The sequence below is a fragment of the Lepisosteus oculatus genome, unplaced genomic scaffold (assembly GCF_040954835.1).
Source record: "Lepisosteus oculatus isolate fLepOcu1 unplaced genomic scaffold, fLepOcu1.hap2 HAP2_SCAFFOLD_136, whole genome shotgun sequence".
In the NCBI taxonomy this organism is placed as follows: Eukaryota; Metazoa; Chordata; class Actinopteri; order Semionotiformes; family Lepisosteidae; genus Lepisosteus; species Lepisosteus oculatus.
Window position 1 is genome coordinate 59,489 of NW_027167685.1, and position 21,121 is coordinate 80,609.

The following is a 21,121-nucleotide window of genomic DNA, read 5'->3' on the forward strand; positions in this document are numbered from 1 at the left end:
TTCGGTGTTCCTGGTGGTTTTAAAATGCCAAATTGCTTGTACCCGCTCCCTTGCAAATAAGTTCTTCAGCGTCCGCGAATGGCATTTTACAGCTGGAAGCAGATGTCGACGCTTTTTGCACAGAGCACCAAAAAAGCGTCTTTTTTGAAGGCCCGTAAGTAGCACAGACTGCTTAGGGAGTAGCCCGATGCGTTTAAAAACAACCCGAGCCAGGCAGGAGTCCAACCCGCAATCTCCTGATCCGTAGTCAGACGCGTTATTCATTGCGCCACTGGCCCTGGTGTGACATTGCAGGACTGTAACCCAGTGAGATCAGCACTGCAACTAGTAAAATATTACCCCCGGTTCATTCTTTTCTAAAAGTGAGAAACACCTGTTTTCTTCATTTTGTCTGTTTTAAAACCATATCTCTTTAAACCAAACCAAGAGTTTGTCTTTTGCACTGATATTCTGATTCATTTCGATTTCAAAGAAAAAAAAACATTATCTTCCAAAGCATCATAAAATTGTCCCTTCTTCCAGACTCTACTTCTCTCTTGTAGTAGTACAGCAGACCTTTCCAGGTGAGCAGATCACAGAGTCCGAAATGAGCTTCCTCCATCAAGCAAAGTACCTGAACATGACTCTGTCTTCATAAAAGCGCCCCTGTAATAAAGACATTAAATCCGAAACCAAGAGGGCAGTTGCCTACTGAAGTTCAAGAAGTCATCAATTTTAACCTAGCAACACATTAAAGGCTGCATCTATACAAGTACGATTCTAGAAATGCTCACCAGATTACATTTTAAGAAGGAACTGCGCTTCAGGTTCCGCCGAGATCTTAACTCGGATGGCAGGATTCAGAGTCCGGAGTGCGGACTGATGGCGCACGGAGGGTCCACATACTGTGGATCCCTCAGTGATCTTCCGCGTGTTCAAACAGCCAGCGTGTGACTCCCCTGTCCCCGTGACCTCATTGCTCTGCTCTCGCCTCTGTGCAGCCGAGCCGGACTCATGGTAAAGTGGAAAAAAATATGCCCTCAACGTGAGATTTACTCTGGAGCGAGGATAGACGTTACCTTTTTATCGTTGAACAGGATGTATGTGATGTGGCGACTAGGTTCAATTTTGTATCCTCTTTAAAAGATTAAGGACTGGGGTGAGCGTGATTTACCACCCTTTCAGCTAAGAACCCGACGTGCGGACCGTTTAAGCTGCATAGACTCGGTCGTTTAACTCTTCTCCATTAGCAGGGTTAAGGTTAAAGAAAAAAACATTGCTGACTTCTTTTTTTTTTTTGCTAGCCGCAAGCGCTGATTAGGAAGGTTTGTATTTCATGTTTTGCAAGTTGCATCCATTTTAAGAAAAACAAGTCGTTCAAGACAGGAAATGAATGCTTGCATTTAATTAAGTCTAGCCGAAGGCAGTTGTCCATAATGACCAGTTCTGTTCGAGAAGACAGAACAAAAAAGGCACCGCTGGGATTCTGAACTAGGGTTTCCTGTTTACTAGACAGGCGCCTTAAGCAACTAAGCCACGGCGTCCCAGGAAAGCTGTCCTTTTGCAGCCACTTGGACACACCACTCAGACACATCTGCATTCGGTGTGTGCTCCGCCTGCTCGCTGAGCAAGTTGCCACCTTTACATACAATAGCAACATCAACACCAAGAGAAAGGGTGACAAATGGCTTTTATCTGGAACTTTTCATGTCCAAGGAGCTCAATGTGCTTTCTGTGTACAACAGGGCCACTGAACTCCACACTGGCCACTGAACCACAGCAGTGGCTTGCTGGCTTGACATCTCCCAAGGAAAATGTTGAAATCGCATGTGGAACATGAAAATGACCCTCGAGTATGAGGGAAAAAAAAGAAAAAGATCATTTGGAGTGCGCCAACCCATGTCCGGACAGCCCAGTGTCGTTGACGAGGTGGCCGAGTGGTTAAGGCGATGGACTGCTAATCCATTGTGCTCTGCACGCATGGGTTCGAATCCCATCCTCGTCGTTCTCCATGTCTGACACGTGTGCCCGTTCAGCGTTGGCACTCCTGTCGTTTGCTCAGGTTCTAGAGCCGTACATTTTCTAGCGGTGGCTGAACATGGTATAGTAGGCTAACGTCAGTCTCGAGCAGTAACAGTAACGGTATTTACGTGCCGCTGCTGCCAAGTGGCTCTGGGTTGAGACTGCGGTTTCACTTACTCGCAACGCAAACGGAGAAAGCGGTTTTTGACAGTCTCTTGAGAGACTGCACTAGGTGTTTAGGGATAGACTTTGTCAGTTCCCCCTGGGATGGTGGCCTCTCAAATAGTTTGTGATTCCTCTAGACGTTTCTACAGTAGAAGCCTGCTTCGTGGCTTAAATCCAAGCTAAGGAAACGAGTTAGAGGTCTGATGCAGAACTGCGAATTCAATGAAGGGGAACAATACAGTACATTGCACTGTATGTGTGAGGAAAGCTGCCCCCTTCAGTCCCTTGTTGACCGAACAGAGGACTGTAAAGGATACCGCCAAGAAACTTAAGGTTGCTGGTTGGAATCCAGCTCCAAAGAAGCCCCTTTGGGTGTTATGTCATCAAAAAGTAAGAACAGCGAATCTCCCTTTGATCAAAAGCGCAACAGAGCTGTTTTCCGTGGAGCAGGTTTCAGAGCCGTAGACCTGTTTTATTTGTAGGGCAGGGCGCATTCCCAAACGCGAATCTCCTGTTTTAGAAATGCTTTGGGCGGCGTGAAGTGAAAATAAGAAGTGGGCTCCAGATGCACATGGAAGCAATCAAGTGTTTCATCCGAGCTGTTTCAAAGACTGCCCAAGAGCTTTCCTTTCACAGAGGCGCAACGATTAATGATGGGGGTGCACCCTTCAATGCGCCTTACGACTCTAGGGAGTGATTGAGACGATTCGTAGCGTGTGCTCATTTCTTTCTATTCCCCGTGTTGCAGTGGTAGGATGACGTAAATTACTGCTTTGACACGTATCGGCATTATAATCAAGTGCAGGAGCTGAGCCACGGCGCCCCAGGAGTGTTGTCCTTTTGCAGCCACTTGGACACACCTTTAGAAAAACATTTTGTTAACAGGCATTCTGCCTCAGCCTAAACACCTATAGCTTGCAAAGTGCATGCTATTAGACAGGCACCTCTGCAAGACCTTAAGAGTCTCTTAAACTAGTGATAGTAAGGTGTTCCCAATGGGCGATGTTCGGCTTTCAAATCATCTCTCCGTGGAAGCGCCGAGATGCAGCTGTTTAAGGCTTAGAAGCAGCTGACTGTTTCACTACCTAGCTGATCACTGTCAGTCAGGGAGCTTAGAGGTGAAAAGCCTGTCTGAGAGACAATTCGCCGTCGATCAGTTCAATATGTTCCGTACCAGCTCGGCGCACCCGAGATCATCTTGGTAGCCGTGTAGCTCATATGAGTGAGAGCGTGTGTGTGTACCACCGTGATTGGATGCCGGCCCTTCTCAGGTAACAGTAAACCTTCTGCTAAAAAAAAGTGAGGTAAAACCTCACTCTGCACAGTAAAACCTCAAAAAAAGTGAGGTTTTATTTAATCTCTGACCAAGGGAAATTGTTTCATTTTTTCAAAGAAATGTTTGTTAAAAAATAAAGTCATAGTTCCATGGGATTCAATCATAGACCATGTGACATAGAAGTCAGGAACCTAACCCACAGCGCCACCAGCACAGTCACATGCTGAGTGCTGAAAAAGCACTACAGAAACATTATCGACAGACAATGTACAGTGTGTACTATTCTTGTGTTGCGGTACATGAATATAATTATATCGTTATTAATTTCTAATTTATAACTTTATTAACTTTATAAATTAACTTTATAAATTTATTAATTAATTTCACGACGCACAGACAGGGCGCGGGGAGCCGCCGCCTGCAAACACAGCTCCAGGCAGGACTCCACTCCGCAGGAGCCGCAGAGCAGAGGAGATGGGGGCAGCTTAGCTCCTGTGCAGAGACCTGAGCTGCTGTTGCTGCAGACACTGTCTTTTCTGCACGGGGTAGGAGTGAATGTTGAGTTGCCCTTAGAAATGAAGCAGAGCACTTCAACGGCACGGGTGTGTGTGTGTGCGCCCTGGTGATTCTGGGAGACAGATCGAACCTGGGCTAAAAGAGAGGGGGCTTAGCCCCTCTTCCATTTGCTAGTTCAAAGTTGTACAACCCATTTGTATCTGCTAGGCGGCGCAGTCGTCGTGCACAAAGAACGCTTTGAAAAGCGTCAAAGGCAAGTCATTCTGAGTTGGTCATTTGTGTTTTCCGTTCAGACGCGAAATGCTGAAATGATCTCTCGGCTCCTCGGTTGTCATTTCTGCTCCGTAAAGGAATCACAGCACACATCGTTTTCCAGCACGGTGGGTCGGGACACGATGCCGGGGGTCGGAGAGAGCGATGTCTTCCTCGTTAGTATAGGACCTGTCACCTGTCCCCACCTGTCACGCGGGAGACCGGGGTACATCAGGACGCGCATTGAAGTGAAAGCAGGATGCGCTGCGACATGCACTGTGCAGATCCCGCCACACTAAGAGGTGAGTGGGTCTGTTCGATCACAGCACTAGGCGAATCCCCAATCCCCTTTTGTGCGTGGCGACAAAAGAAGTCTGAAGTCTGTTTCCACCCGGGGACCTTTCGCGTGTGAGGCAAACGTGATAACCACTACACTACGGAAACGGTGGTAAGATGTGCCCAGCGGCCCAGCGCTGAGCTTCGCCAATGCGATTCAGCTGCTTCCAGTGCCTTTATTGGTGTGCGCTGATGGACCGTGCTCTCTCTCCAGAGTCCAGCACGCCTGTCATGGACGGTGCAGGAAAGGCGGCGCCACATTCTACAGCCCTCTCCACGCAATCGACGAAATCGGGCTACTGAAGTGGAGAAAATCGCCTCTCCAGAAAGTGCAAATATCATCTTGGAGAGTATAAATCCTATTGCCAAAGGTCAGCCCTGTCTACCAGAGTAACTCTCCCACCTCCTGCAGCGATGGTCAGCTCTGGCCGCCTGGGTGAAAACCAGGAATCCTAACCGCTAGGATATAGGAGCGCACAACCCTGCTGTTCCGGGCATCATGCAAGCAAACTACAGAAATATTAGAAAACACGCAAGAGAGTTGTCACTCAGAGTGTCGAAGGGTCGATGTATACTGGGGCTCAGTTGAAATGCAACGTCAGGACTTTTCCGAATTATGTCACATGAAGAAAGCACAGCCTTTTCCGCCCTGCCACGTGTGTATCGGTAACTCGCCGTGATCGTATAGTGGTCAGTACTTTGCGTTGTGGCCGCAACAACCCCGGTTCGAATCGGGGTCACGGCAGAATAGGGGCGTCTGCTTTTACTACTTGCACGAATGAAGGCAAAAAAAAGCCAATCGATGTGAACGAACGGCGCTTTACAGAGGAGTACTGCCTGACTGGATCGTTGATGAACGACAGAGGCCACTCCGACCTCTTCTCGGGTTTCTTCAATGACTTACTAAGGATCTTCTTCACATTCGCCCATGCAGGGGAAGCCAGTTACACCAAAGCAAACGCAGGAAAGTGCAATTCAAGCAGAGACCAGGAGGGACTTGTTTACACCGAGAGTGGTCGGAGAATGGAACAATGCGCCCAGCCCTGTTGCTGGAGCCGATTCTTGATGAGATCTTGGGCTCACTAAGAAGCCCCCGCTGGATGCTAATCTTTCTGTTGTTCTTGCAGGTCCTGCGCTGCTTTTGAGCCGACAGAGCTCGTCCTGGTCTGTCGGCACAGCCCAATTGCAAATGATCGGCTCCGCGTACAGAAGGAACGTGCGTTTGGTACAAGAGTGCATGAAGGCACCGGAAATACATTGGGAACAAATGACCGGTCGCTCAATACCTCTGTGAAGTACAGGAGCGTGCAAATCGAGGCTGTTTCCGCCCGGTCTCGAACCGGGGACCTTTCGCGTGTTAGGCGAACGTGATAACCACTACACTACGGAAACCTGTAGTGTTTGCTGCTGGTGTATCGCTTGCGTTTCGGGCTGAGAAAGGGACGCGTCATTTTAGGCAGGGGGCGCTGGAGAGAGGAACAAAGGGAGCGATGAAACAAAATGCCGAAACCCGGGATTGAGCCAAGGATCTTTAGAACATACTCTCACGAATCGTTAGAATATGTGCGTTTGATCATCAATTGCGTAACAACCACATTCGTTCGACTTGAGCCATCAAGCTCATAGTTTTCAAATCTTGAAAGCTGTCATTGAGCACATCATAGTCTGCAGTACGCCACGTAACTTGCGTACTTCAACAGAAAGAAGAGCAGACAGCTCCATAAATATGCGAGGCGCAGAGAGTGCAAGGCGAGCCGCACACGTTTCGGTGGCTGAGAGAGGGCAGTTTTTGCTTCTGCATTTCCCAAGTAAGGACGCATGACAACAAGCGATTGCGGTGCTCATTTACGACATAGTGGTGATGAGTTTTCAGTACGTGTTCTTTTGAACGAGCAATGAGGTTGCTGCCTTGGACAGCTGACTGCACGCTCTCATTGTGCCACGTGATGAGTATTCACCAGGCTCGTTCAGTCATTAGTCACATTCCATCGTTTGCCATAAGCAGATGCTGCAAGGTGATGTGGATATCAGTTCCCAGTCTTGTGGACGAGGACAAAAAGAACACACAAGGGCTCATCCACGAGTTGAACCCAGGACCTCCCACACCCTAAGCGAGAATCATACCCCTAAACCAATGAGCCACGGCAGCACTTTCCATTTTATTCTGTCAGCCAGCTTGAGGACGGGGGAGAGGCGTCATTCGCTCGTCCAGTCAGACCTTCATCAATAAGTCAAGAAAGCCGCAATTACACGAGTGCCTTGCAGACGAAGGGCAGTGAACTGCACCCGGTAAGAGGGGAACAAGCGGCACTAGGCGACACCGAGGCATGAGCCCCAGCGAGGGGGGTTAGCTTGCATGGTACGGCGCTCGCTTTGCATGCGAGAGGTAGCGGGATCGTTTCCCACGTCCTCCAGGTGTGTGCTTAGAGCTTGATGTGCCGAAAGGTGTCCTTTAGCCTGTGGTCACACCTTGCATGGAGAGCGTCATGCAGCTGTCAATCATTTCACAGCCACGCCCCCTCTTCATCTTCTCTCTGCCTTAAGCGTCTCCGCCACTCTCTCTTGACATTTCATGTCAGCATGTCAGAAGTCCGAGTGACGTTTTTAATGGCTGAGTGAGGGCACGATGCTGAAGCAGAGAGGCCACTTCAGCCAGAGAGACTTGTGCTAGGTGAGATCTGAAAAACAGACTCGCAACAGAAACAGACCAAAAAAGTATCGGTGAGATCAAAAGGCAAATGCAACATCCAGCAGAGGGCGTCTGAAGATTAGGGAACGGGCGACTGAAATCCATATGAGGCAAACTTTCCGGCTGTGCACTGCAGCTGGCCTCGTTGGCGTAGTTGGTAGCGCATCAGTCTCTTTATCTGAAGGTCCTGAGTTTGATCCTCACACGGGGCATGGCTGCTTGCTCTTTTCAAACACTTGCGGCAACTGTTCGCTCATAACCACGTCTGGAATGCGTGACCTTTACACGGGGGAGAAGCAACGCCGCATCCCTTTTCTAAAGAACATTCATATTCAGAAATAAGTCAAGAAATTTGCCATTACTTTTGCTGTCAGCCTGCCCATGTTGCCAAAGAAAGATTCACTCGGCGTCAACATGACAGAACAGCGATCACTTGAAAACACTGTTCCACACTCCGTAAGCAAGAACTTCAGTGTTTGCAGTCACCCGATATGCCGATAGTCAAAGGAGCACAAAACACGAAGCGTCAAAAGACAAGATGAGTTGATGGAAAGAGCGTTGAATTGATGAGCACAAAAGTTCAGCTCGTACAATAGGCAACGAAGGTCCCGGCGTCATCATCGCACTTGAAAGGACTGCCTTGCAGACTAAGGGCAGTGGGAGGTTGCTGTTTTGAGATGGAGGCATTGGGATGGTGGGCCGAGATCTATTCTTCTTAAGGAATTCTTCATCGTGAAAGATCGGTCCACAGATCATCCAAAGAACTTACAAATTTTTGGGACTCAGGGAATCACGTCTTGAAAATACGGCTTGGACGCGTAACGGCATTCTATCCAACTATCCAACTGCAGGACTTGAGGGTTTTTTGTGCTTTGTTCTGTTTTCGTTGACATCGCATTCGTAAGAGCGTCAAAAAAAGGCAATTCCAGCATCTAACACGAATAAAAGGGCTATTGAAACTGCAGGGCTGCGCAGCTTCTAAAATCCTTGCACACAATTCTCCGTTATTGTTACTTCCTTCTTTCTGTCTAACAAAGTTCCCTTTTCCTGACCGGACGGGGAGACTATCATTCCAACTTGAAGCCAGCCTTAAGTTCTCCGAGGCGCATTTGTCTGCTAGCATGCATTTTGTGAAATTTTTTTTTGTTGTTGTTAAACCAAAAGCGACTTTGAAAAAGGTTTCCACCGCCGCCCGGCACTCTATGTTAGACTGTATCAAGAAAGCAGCGCGCGCTGCAGCCGTGGCCGAGTGGTTAGGGCGATGGATTAGAAAGCCGTCGGGGTCTCCCTGCGAAGCTTCGAGTCCTGCCGCCTACGGTGTCGTCGTGTGTCTGCGCAACAAAGGAAAAGCACCCGTTTCGCTTTTCCCGCGACTTTTAAAACACGAATGATCTGGATTTCTACATGAATGGCTCTTAAAATGTGATCTGATCTTCATCTGACGCATAATAATAAATAAAGACAGTCCTGTTTAACAAACAACAAACAACATTTTACATTGTCAATTGTACAATTGTTTTTTTTCTTATTATCCTACCTAGCAGCAGCATGTAGAGAGAGAGAGCAATATTGGTCCCGGCACTGATCCGTCTGGTACCCCAAATTGAACTGGTGACGTTGATGAAGCAGTACAATTATTAGATATTTGAACATAATGAAAACGATGAGTAAAATGTGAAGTAAACCACTGAAGGACGGTTCCAGATAAGCCAACCTCAAACTCAAGCCTGTGTAACAAAACAGAGAGGTCAACCGTGTCAAAGGCAGCTCTAAGATCTAGAAGCACAAGCACTGTTGCATTCCCCGCATCAGTAGCTAAGAGAATATCATTTACGACTCTCGTTAATGCAGTTTCAGAAACCAGACTGAAATTTCTCAATTATATTATTTGAATCCAGATACGATTGACGTTGGGCAACAACTATTCTTTCAAGACTTTTAGATTGAAATGGGACCTTTGAGACAGGCCTGTAGTTGTTAAGAACTTGTGGATCCAAATTTGACTTCTTAAGGAGCGGTCTAACAACTGCTACCTTAAATTGATCAGGTACAACGCCTGACGCAAGCGATGCATTCATCATACTAATTATAGGTCCTGCCAGTCCTTCGAGGGAATCTTTGACTAGCTGAGTGGGGATGGGATCTAGCGAACAGGTGGTTGACTTTGTCTTACGTCTGTGTTCATGAGTCCACCATAAGAAGAAATCTGAACAGGAGTGGTGATCATCCGAGGTCACCACGGAGGAAACCACTGCTCTCCCCAACAAAAAAACCACCACTGCCCCTCTCAAGTTTGCTAAAGACCACATGGATGTTCCACAGCAACTCCTGGAACAATGTTCTGTGGACAGACGTGACAAAAGTTGAACTTGTTGGTAAATGTGCACAGCGTTATGTTTGGAGATAACAAAACACTGCATACCAACTCCAAAACCTCATCCCACCTGGGAAGCATGGCGGAGGCTGTACGGCTTGCAATCATCGAGGGACCGATGAATTCCAAGATGTATCAGGAAATTCTACAGCAGAATGTCAGGGTGTCTGCCTGTGATCTAAAACTCGAAAGACGCTGGGTCATGCAGCATGACAAAAATAAAGGAGTACATCAACAACAGAGTGGCTGAAACAGAAGAAATTCCGTATTTTGGGATGGCCAAGTAAGAGTCCTGACCCCAATCCCATTGAAGTGCTGTGGCATGATCTGAAGCAGGCCGTTCAGCGCAAGACATCCCAAAAATATACATGAACTGAAACAGTTTTGCATAGAGGAATAGGCCAAAATACCTCCTAACCGCTGCTCAGGTCTGACCAGCCGCTACAGAAAGTGGGGGTTGAGGTTTTTGTCAATAAAGGAGGTTCCACTAGCTCCTTAATATAAGGGTTCACGTACTTTTTCCATCAATGACCTTGATTGTTTAAAACATTTGTTAAAACAGCAATGTCAAATGTTGGGCGTGTGTTGTTTGTTAAATCAGACTCTCTTTATTGATTATTATGACTTAGATAAAGATAAGATCACATGTTAGGAGCCATTCATGCAGAAATCCACATCATTCCGAAGGGCTGTTTACAAAAGTTTTTCTTCCAACTGTATGTGAGAGAAAAGCAGAGCCGCTCACTGAGTAAGGTGGGGTTGTAGCTTCGCAAATTGCAAGGACATTTGTACTCTCAAAAGGGGACAGGAGCACCCCAGATGGGACTCGAACCCACAATCCCTGGCTTAGAGTGCCAGTGCCTTAGCCATTAGGCCACTGCGCCACACTGGGTGAGGTTGATCACGCTGATGAAGAGCCAGTTTTTTTTTCCTTTGCTTTTTCAAAGGGATCCCCAAAAATAAGGGAAGTTAGGCAGCAGAAGGTTTACTGTGACCTGAGAAGGACCGGCATCCAATCACGGTGGTACACACACACACGCTCTCAATCATCTGAGCTACATGGCTACCAAGATGATCTCAGGTGCGCCGAGCTGGTACGGAACATATTGAACTGATCGACGGCGAATTGTCTCTCAGACAGGCTTTTCACCTCTGAGCTCCCTGACTGACAGTGATCAGCTAGGTAGTGAAACAGTCAGGTGCTTCTAAGCCTTAAACAGCTGCATCTCGGCGCTTCCAAGGAGAGATGATTTGAAAGCCGAACATCGCCCATTGGGAACACCTTACTATCACTAGTTTAAGAGACTCTTAAGGTCTTGCAGAGGTGCCTGTCTAATAGCATGCGCTTTTCAAGCTATAGGTGTTTAGGCTGAGGCAGAATGCCTGTTAACAAAATGTTTTTCTAAAGGGGCCTCGCACTCTTTTCCAAGCAATGGTCACCATCCCCACCGAGTGTCACAATGTAGTCATGTCCTAGGACGTCACCTGTTAGTCTCCATTTGTCTGCCACCAACACTTTAGGTTACGGGGTCACAACCGCACCCCGGAGCGCAGAGGAGCCGTTGGCGTTCTGGTGGCGCAGATTGGGCTGAAGGTGGGGCGCTTGAATCTCGCTGTTGGAGGCCGTCTGAAACTGACCCAAGCCTTTCCCTTGAATTAAATGTAAATAAGATATGAACCCCAGATGCACATGGAATCAATCACGTGTTTCCTTTGAGCCGTTTCAAAGACTGCTCCAGAGTTTACCTTGCACAGATGCGCAAAGATTAATGATGGGGGTGCATGCTTCCAGGCGCCTTACAACTGTAGGGACTGATTAGAGACAATTCGTAGCGTGTGTTCGTTTCCATATACGCCCCGTGTTGCAATGGTAGGATGAAGTCAAATACGGCTTGGACGTGTAACGGCATTCTATCCAACTGCAGGACTTGAGGGTTTTTTTGTGCTTTGTTCTGTTTTCGTTGACATCGCATTCGTAAGAGCGTCAAAAAAAGGTAATTCCAGCATATAACAGCCAGCCTTAAGTCCTCTGAGGCGCATTTGTCTGCTAGCATGCTTTTGTGAAAGTTCAAATTTGGACAAACACAATCTGTGGCGTTTAGCGTGACATAGTCTTGCAGGCATCGTGCTGTCTCACTGCAATACTATACCACTGGAGGAAACAGTCCATCTGGCCATGAAACTCATTTGAACGTCTAGCTACAGCAACTAACAATATCATGATTTATTCAGGATGTGTGGAATCAGAACATCCCGGAGACAGCTTCCGAAATCGTGAGCATTCTCTGGTGGTGTCCTGCTGGGATCCTGTGGGCGTGTGTTGGTGGTATAGTGGTGAGCATGCAAAAGCCACTGCATTGGCCAGGAATCGAACCCGAGCCTCTTACTTGGCAGGCAAGAATTCTTCCACTGAACCACCAATGCTCAATACCTGTACCTTCAAAAAAGACGCTTTTTTGGTGCTCTGTTCAAAAAGCGTCGACATCTGTTTCCAGCTGCAAAATGCCATCCGCAGACACTGAAGAATTTATTTATTTAGACACCGCTCAGAATCCCCTGTAAGATTCTCCCTCAGTTCCTTTGAGCAGTGTTTTACCTCTTTCAAAAGGCTTCACTTTCCTAGTCACATTCCAAGGCTCATCGAATCCGGGCTGTTTCCTCCAGCGGTATAGTATTGCAGTGAGACAGCACGATGCCTGCAAGACTATGTCACGCTAAACGCCACAGATTGTGTTTGTCCGTTCGTGTCAGTCGTCCTGCAACCACGGGAAGTGGGACACAAACATGCTGCAATGCTTTCAGGACGTTAGGATTTGTTTATGCAACATCCGAGAAGAGTACTTGTGGCTTGAATGTGAACTGTACGTGCCCGCCCCCTTTCCTCTGTAGTGCATGAGTTCCTCCCGGCATGCCCTTCGTCATTGTTCTGTCATCTTGTATTTAAAGGGTTGTATTTCTGCTGCTGAAAATAAGCAACGGTTTTCTCACAACGCCCTTTGTTTCCGACGGAGCCCTTGTCTGTCATGAAATTCTTCAAAACCTCAAGCTAGAAGAAGAAGACGACAAATATGAAGCGTTACAGCAACGACATGCCATGAGACGATTGATAACGATTTCCGTAGGATCCCCGCGGTTGCCTGGCAACCGTCAGCTTTGCGCAGTGGCAGTATCGTAGCCTGTGAGGTTTAGCCGAGGCGCGATTATTACTAGTTGAAAAATTTTCCCAATATCCCCCTTCCGCCGGTTTGCAATACAATCGGCGAAAGCAATTTTTGACAGTCTCGTCAGAGACTGAGCAAGGTGTTTAAAGACAGATTTTGTCATGGTGACATCATGATAGAAAGAAACAAGCTTGTTACGTTTCCACAGAAACGCTTTTTATCTCTTTCAGCGTTATGCAGAGAACAGCGTCTGTCGAGATCACTTTTGAGTCAGCGCGAAACGCCGTGTGCTGTCAGTTTGATTTCATATTGCTTGTAGCGGCGCCCGGCTTTTGTCTGTCAAACGTTAGGTTGCGCTTCTTCATGCTGCATCGTCGGCATGAGTGGAGCTTTATAAACGTCTGTACTTACTGCGCCCCATAAGAAATCGTTTGTCCCCGTTCAAAAGAGATTGTGCGATGTCCTGCAGCAAACCTTTGACAGTTTGAAAAGAGGAATTTATTCTGCTTCCTGTGCGTGCAGTAGTTACAAAGTTGAACGCCTTTACACGATCTGCTGCAGTTTTCAGTGGGCGGGCTTTGTCAAATGGCTTGGAAAAACGCACTGTGTTTCGGCTCGGGAAACATCATGAGCAGTGTCCTGCATGTTTTCTGTGTATAGCTGTCTTTTAACGCATACAGAATTCATTCGAAATCATTGATTTCTCCAATTAACAAGGGTCCCTTAAAGGATGAGTCAAAGTAACGTCTAATCGGATTAGTTTCCTTAGAGCTGGTTCAGAGTTTGCTCAAGAGTTTACCTTTCACAGATGCGCAAAGAAGAATGTTGGGGGTGCACGCTTCAAAGCTCCTTACAGCTGTAGGGAGTGATTCGAGACGATTCGTGGCGTGTGCTCGTTCCCATATACCGTACGCCCCGGGGTGCAGTGCTAGGATGACATACAATACCGCTTGGGCACGTAACGGCGTTATATGCAAGTGCGGGACGTGAGGGTTTTCGTTTGTTCGTTTTGTTTTGCTCTGCTTTGCTTTGTTTCGTGGTCAAGAGGTGTAAGGTAAGTCGTAATCCAGGGAGAACACTGGTGGCAAACAGTCCGAGGTGAGAGGCGAGGTCCAAAGTCGAAAAGGCAGAAGGGGAGTCCAATATCCAGAATAAACAAGGTAATGGAAAAACGCCAGGTAGAGCTCTCAAGGAGCAGACTCAATACCGAGCAGCGGGAAGCAGGTAAAGATGGTAAAAATAGCACTGCGTACCGCACGGTGGAGTGTGTGCAGGTGGGTAAACTCGTGCGGCAGCGTTTGTTAATAATCACCCACTGCTGGTGCTGATTAGATCGCTTATGAGTTGGTCTTAACTGCCTGGCGGTCATGACAAGCTCCTCTTTAAGCTGTGGTTTAGTTTTGCATTCATGTGTTTCTAGAGCAGTTATTTATGGGGGTGGGTGGGTCTTTCACAGAGGCTCAGGACAAATCCCCCACATGAAATTTTACTGTGTGCGTTCAGACAGTCACAGGTCAAGAGCCAGGCAGGAGGACAATGGACAGAAGAGCCAACGAACTAAAAATAAAAGAACGAATATGAAAAAGCCACCATCTTTTTCTTTTTGACATTTTCCGACTTTCATGCAAGCCAGGACAAAGTTGCTCGTAGCTACTTGTGGATTCAAATACTCTATCGAGTGCTTTGATGAGTTTTTGCAATTTGATTGTCGTCCTGTCAGCCTGTTTCTGTTTTTTTTTTCAATCTAGTGATGGAAAGTAAGAGGGAAATGATGGAGCAATCAATAACCGCTCCGGAAAAATGGCAGAAAGAAATGGCCCGTCACTAAGGACATTTGTGAAGCAGAGGAGTGACATCACCACAAAGGCGACTTATTCTGCTGATCGTTTTGGTGAATAATGATTGAGGTGCGTTAAGAGAAAGGTAGCTGCGTCAGCATGCTTAGGCTGCAAAGGATCAAGCAAAGGTTTACTCCATGCTGAAAAGAGAAGAAAAGAAGCACAACGTTTCGACTGTGGAGCCTTCTGCGCCATCTTCTTTAGCGGTGATGATGTTTACATTGGAAAAACGGAGACATGCGTCCCTGGGTGGGCTTGAACCACCAACCTTTCGGTTAACAGCCGAACGCGCTAACCGATTGCGCCACAGAGACTGACGGCCGCTTGTGCTCCCTACATTTGCAGGTTTATGGTCAAAGAAAACAATCACTTGCGCTTCTTGCAGCCGGCAATCTTTTTCCACTGACAACCAAGAAATGGATTTCATCTTTCACAAGCTGTATGGATTTCTTCAAAAACAAGTTATTCCAGAAAGGAAATGAATTCTTGCATTAAACTGAACCAAGCTGTACATGTTTGTCTGAAATGATACATTCGGCACAACAAGACACGGAGAGAGGCACCGCTGGTATTCAGACCCAGGATCGCCTGCTTACTAGGCGGGCACTTTAAGCCACTAGGGAACAGCGCCAGCGGAGCACCGCGCTTTTACAGACACTTGGACACATCTGTGTTCGGTGTGCACTTAACCTGCTCTCTGAGCCCGTTGCCTCCGTCCCATTTAATAGCAGAACTGACGCCAAGAGAAATGATGAGAAATGGCATTTATCGGGCACTTTTCATGTCCAAGCTGTGCATTCTTTGGCGACACCATTTTTTCTTTTGTTTAATTTCTATACTTATTCATAGAATAAAAACGATATGTCATGTACTGTAAGGGAAATGTCTGTTTTTTTTTAATGGGGAAAGCTAGCACCACTAAATGTTGTGTTTAGAAGAAGTGATTTAACATGACACGTGACCTAATTTACCGGAGCAAAAGCTCACCCAGCAAGCCCTGCTTTACTTCTACAGGAGAGAAGTATTGTAGAGTCTGCAAGATGTTCAGCTGGGTAGCTACGTCAGCATGCCTCGGCTGCAAAGGAACAAGCAATAGGTTTATTGCATGCTGAAAAGAGAAGAACGGAAACACAGCGTTTCGACTGTGAGGTCTTCTCACACCTGAAGAAGCCTCACACCTGTAAAAGGCTCCATGGTTTTCTTTCTTCTCTTTTCAACATGGAATACACCTATTGTCTGCAAGATGTGACAATTTCATGGTGTTTTGGAAGAAAACCTTTTTTCTTTGAATTCAAAATCAATCGGAATTTCAGCACGACACATCAACACTTTTTCTGTTTTAAGGAGATGATATTTTAAACCTGATAAAAATAGTAGGAAACGCAAGTTTCTTGCTGTGAAAATTTAGATGGGGAAGTGTACTACTAGTAGCAGTGTAGAGCTCTCTGTGGTGGAGTGCAAGCGCATGTTCTATGGGCCAGTGGCGTAATGGATAACGCGTCTGACTTCGGATCAGAAGATTGTGGGTTCGAGTCCTGCCTGGCTCGTGAGGCTTTTAAACCTCTCAGGTTCCTCGGTAACAGGTTGCCGTCATGTATATGAACTATAGAAAAGCATTTGCCACAACCCGTAAATTAGCACGCAAGTGCGGGCTAGTGAACACAGAACTGTATGGAGATCATCTCCAGCTCCGAGCTCAATTGCAATGAAAAAACATGCAGAACAGAACTGGAGAGCAGCTGAATTTGTGCTCGGTAGGGTGGGGAGGACTCAGCATTGCTATTGTTCTAATTGGCATGAACTGCAGGGGATCTGAATCAGAACATGTCAGTTAGTTCGATCATTGCGTTGTAGTGGAAATCTAATGAGTTAATTGATTCTTAAAAATGTAGAGAGCTTTGCAAAAAAATATATTGGTGCTTTTAGATAATATTTCAAGGATATAACTGCTATGCTACAGTATGTGCAGAATTTTAGAAAACAGTTCGTCAACAAAGTACACTGTTTGGGTTAGTTTAGAAGACAATGTACCAAAACAATATATGCTGTCTGGGTCATTAGAATTAGCTGAAAGTAACAGATAAACTTTGAATAACAAATCTAGTGTTTTTCTCTCGCTCTATGAGGTAATTTGTTTTCTTTTAGAGAAAGGGGAAGTTTTAGAAGGGACCAAGTGCTGAACTTTTTTTTACAGCGCAACGTCTTATAAAACCCTGTACTGCTTGTAACTAACTGAGTCTCTGATGCACTTTGCGAAGTGGCAGCAGGGCTCCCAATATTGCAATATTGAAATAAAGACCTTACTCAGGTGAGAACTCTCTCTTGTGGCTTCCTTGATAGTTAAATTTCCACGACAGTTTGGGGGCTCGTCCGGGATCACAAACCTGAACGCGGACGGCTGCTGAAACTCCATCCGGGCCCGGACAATTTTAGAAAATTGGACGAACCTCGGAGGATAAACTGTTTGTCCTTCCTGAGACGCGTCTGGAGAATTCACGGCTGTCTGACGTCAGTAAGTGATCCTTTTAACGAAATTTTGTTTTGAAACGATTTATAAGATTAATTTCTGCGGTTTTATAGCAGAGAAAGAGGAGGCCGGTGAGGGTGTTGTCACGCGGGCGGTTTGATGAGTCCGGGACTCATAAAGAACTTATCTTAACACAGACGTGTGGTTTTTGCTCTGCGGAGTAGTTAATGTGATAAGGTTCTAAAGTAAGGCACCGATCGGTAAAAATGGGAAATGAAAATTCGAAGACGAAAACAGGACCGAGCGGTCCAGCGAAGTACATGTACAGGGAATTTGGAGAAAGGGGAATAAAGTGTCTTCCGTTGTGGAGTAAGTTAGGTTTTCCAGAAAATGGTAGTTTTAGTACCAAGCAGATACAACAACTAGAAGAACAGTTAAAAGAAAAAGAGAAGAAGGGAAATAAGAAAGTCGATTGGAAGTGTTTTGAGTTGTGGAAAATTGAGGCGCAAGTTAGAGAAAGACAAAGTACGTCAGGCAATAGTGGAAAGAAAACTGAAACGCCCATGAATATAGTGGGAAGAGAATATGGGTTAATATACTGTCAACCTTTTTCCGACAATATGTCAGTATGGACAAATGAGAGATGGCCCCGTGTAGGTAGTTTTCAGCCATGGGCCATACAATTATTACACGAAATGACAGATTCACCTAACCCAGAGGGAGATCCCGGGTGGGATTTTAAATATATGTGCAGATGTGTATGTGTATGGGAGGAGTGTGCTAGGAAGCATGGATCAGGATGGGGTCAAAAACCTGAACAGATGATGTTGAGCACTACTAAAGTGTATCCCGAATTGGATTGTCTTGCAGTAGCTATTGCTCCTGAGACTACCCCTCCGTCGCCTCCACCATATGGGGAGGGCCGGCCGGCTTCTCCGTATAATAGGCGACGGGATGAGAAAAAGGGTGACGCGGAGGGGATGCTCTCGCCTTCCCGCACAAGGAGAGGAGTGCGGTATGGAGGGGGTCGCTCTGCAGATACTTCTGCCATTCCGCGTCCCCAGTCTATGGAGGAGGGAGAGGGGGTGCTCCACATGCCAATGATTGAATGTCCTAATCCCCGCACCGGTGAAAATGAGGAACCTACTGTCCTCGTTTATCGCCCATGGAAATTAAGTGAGTTGGCGGCAGTTATAGGGGAGCTGCCAAACCCCAAAACCAATGGGCGTAAGTACACAACAGCCCTGAGACGGCTAGTAGCACAAAGCAGACCCACGAGTGGAGAGCTAGAGACTGTTTTTATAAAAACTTTGAAGCTTGAGTATAGTGACGTAAGAGGAGAGGGTCAAGATGAGTTTAGCCCTGACCACCCATACAGCAGCGACGCTGGCAGTATCTATCAGACCCAGCTTAATGCCATATGTCGCAGAATAGAGGCTAAATATACGGGGAAAGTGGATTGGGTAGTGCTAAGACAATGTAACCAGAAACCTGAGGAAACCTGTAATGACTACTTGGAGAGATTGACTCCTCTCTTCAGTAATCTAAGTGGCCTGTCTGAACCCTCAGCAGGAGAGGCAGGATCAGTTTATGAAACCCAACTCACTAACCTTTTTGTAGAGGGACTGCTTCCAGAAATAAGTGGCATGGTAAAAGCTACCTGTATAGGCTGGGACACTGCCCGATTAGCAGAAGTATGTCGCCATGCTTATCATGCTGAAAGACAGCTCACAGACAAGAGAGAGCGAAAAGCCCGAAAGGATTATTATCAGCTTCACCAGCTGCAAATGGCTCAGTTACAATTTTACCAGGGTGACCAGAACAGAGGGAGAGGACAGCGCGCCCGGCGTGGCCGAAGAGGAAGAAGCAAAAGCCCGAGAGGGGACTTCCAGACTTGCTTCAAGTGTGGACAGACGGGACACTGGGCTCGTGACTGCCCTGAACACAACACAGCGAAACGGAGAAGCGGCGGCGACAACTGGGACCTACCACCACCACCTCCACCTGAGGTAACCGTGAGCTCACCCTGGCAGGAGGGAAAAAGGGATTGACGTTCATCGCAAGCTGAGGTAGGGCCTGAGGGCACCGAGACTTTTATCCTACCTGCCCTCTCTTCCCCTTCCCAGCTACCCAAGATCACTTTATACATAAATGGAGATCCTTATGAGTTTTTAGTGGATACTGGAGCCACGCATTCGTTACTCAGAGACAATATCTATAGATTCGACCCCTCCTCAAAATCCATTTTAACAATAGGGGTAACGGGTAATCCCACAAAGTCTTATTTTACTGCACCCCTGACAGTGGAATGCCAGCAGCATGGGTTTGGGCCTGGTAACCACTCCTTCCTCCTTTCCAAAGAGTGCCCTGTTAATCTGTGTGGCAGAGATTTGCTCTGCAAAATGGGCCTCACCATTGTCTGTTCAGAAAAAGGGCTTGAGCTAACCCGCAATGAAAATTGCTTGCCACGCACCATGTTAATGCAACACTCACCCACGGTCCCTGATTACTACTACAGCTGGGACTTAGTGCAGGATGAGGAACAAACACCACAGCTTCTTTTACAAGAAATAAAAAGACTGTGGTCAGGCCAAGGTGATTTTCAAGACGTGAACAATTTGCATTGTACAGCAAGGGTTAGTTTTGCAGGTCCAGATGAAGAATTTGAGGCAGCGTGGTCCAGGAATGGACAGTGTAGTGACAGGATAAAAAGCAATGGGTATTTAATTTCGACAGACTTTGCAGCGTTAGCTATTACCTTAACAGAGGAGCAGAAGACACTTTATCGAGCGGGAACGCACCCTCATGTTTCCCTTGCTAAAGCATCAGGTTTTCGCTGGCAGGACGTGGGCAGTTTTGTCCAACGGTGTGTTGAGAGCTGTTCGTGGTCAGCTCCAGACTGGAGGGGAGTTAAATATAATGCCACCCTCCAGGCCAGTTGGTGCCCATACTCAGCAATCCTTCAGACCTGGAGGACGGTGCATCTCACGGCTCCAGATGATCAGATGGGTGCATTGTTTGTGTCCACCTCTGTTGACACCTCCCATCCCGCACTAGAGGGGGTGCCCAGCTCCCTCTGGGCGGCTCACAAATATGATGTGGGATTAATGGAGGGGGCTTCCCCGCTCGAAGTAAAACCCAAGTCCACCTATAGGCCGAGTAAGCCCCAGTATCCGCTCAGGCCAGACGCTGAGGTTGGGCTTAAACCTGTGATCGAACAGCTGGTCGCCACAGGAATTTTGATTCCCTGCCCAACATCTCCCTGTAACACTCCGCTGTTCCCCGTGAAAAAGGCTGATGGGGAATCCTGGCGCCCTGTACAAGATTTAAGAGCAGTAAATGATGCCATATATGCTCGAGCTCCTGTTGTTCCAAATCCAACCACTATTTTGTCATCTATCCCCGGGGACTCAAAGGTTTTTTCTGTAATAGATTTGGCAAATGCATTTTTTAGTATCCCAGTACACTCTGAGTCCCAGTTCTGGTTTGCTTTCACGTTTCAAGGAAAAAAGTATACTTGGACTCGTATGCCTCAGGGGTATGCCGAGGCTCCTACTATATTTTCCTCTGCATTGCAGGACTGTCTCTCAGGGTTTGGGTTTAAAAACGGTAGTACACTAGTGCAATATGTTGATGATTTGTTGATTTGCTCTCCGAGTGAAAGCGCTTGCGTTCAGGATACTAAAGATCTTTTAAATTATCTTGCCAGTACTGGAAATAAAGTTTCACTATCAAAGCTGCAGCTTGTAAAAAAGAATGTACGATATTTAGGTCATGACATTTCTGAAAATTCACGCTCCATTGGCACAGAGCGAATAACTGCGATCCAAAAAATTCCAAAACCCCGCACCAAGAAGGAGATGATGTCCTTCTTAGGCTGCACAGGTTACTGTAGGGCGTGGATACCCGGGTATGCAAAACTAGCACAGCCATTGTCTGACATGGCACACACCTCAGGCCTGAATATGACTGACAGACTGACTTGGACTGAAGAAAAGGAAAACGCTTTTGTTGAACTCAAGACTGCACTGATGTCTGCCCCTGCT

General features: G+C 46.9%; 5 non-coding genes across 5 annotated transcripts; 3 read left to right on the plus strand and 2 right to left on the minus strand.

The window, feature by feature from the left end:
• The first annotated feature begins 1,902 nt into the window (after window positions 1–1,902).
• Window positions 1,903–1,984, plus strand: trnas-gcu (transfer RNA serine (anticodon GCU)). Its single transcript has one exon. It is a non-coding gene; the product is annotated as a tRNA-Ser (tRNA).
• Window positions 1,985–5,865: 3,881 nt separating this feature from the next.
• Window positions 5,866–5,938, minus strand: trnav-aac (transfer RNA valine (anticodon AAC)). Its single transcript has one exon. It is a non-coding gene; the product is annotated as a tRNA-Val (tRNA).
• A 6,820-nt stretch (window positions 5,939–12,758) lies between these two features.
• LOC138226376 (U4 spliceosomal RNA) lies at window positions 12,759–12,900 on the plus strand. The gene has a single exon (XR_011184513.1). It is a non-coding gene; the product is annotated as a U4 spliceosomal RNA (small nuclear RNA).
• A 1,948-nt stretch (window positions 12,901–14,848) lies between these two features.
• On the minus strand, window positions 14,849–14,922 carry trnan-guu (transfer RNA asparagine (anticodon GUU)). The gene has a single exon. It is a non-coding gene; the product is annotated as a tRNA-Asn (tRNA).
• Window positions 14,923–16,082: 1,160 nt separating this feature from the next.
• Window positions 16,083–16,155, plus strand: trnar-ucg (transfer RNA arginine (anticodon UCG)). The gene has a single exon. It is a non-coding gene; the product is annotated as a tRNA-Arg (tRNA).
• Window positions 16,156–21,121: the final 4,966 nt, after the last annotated feature.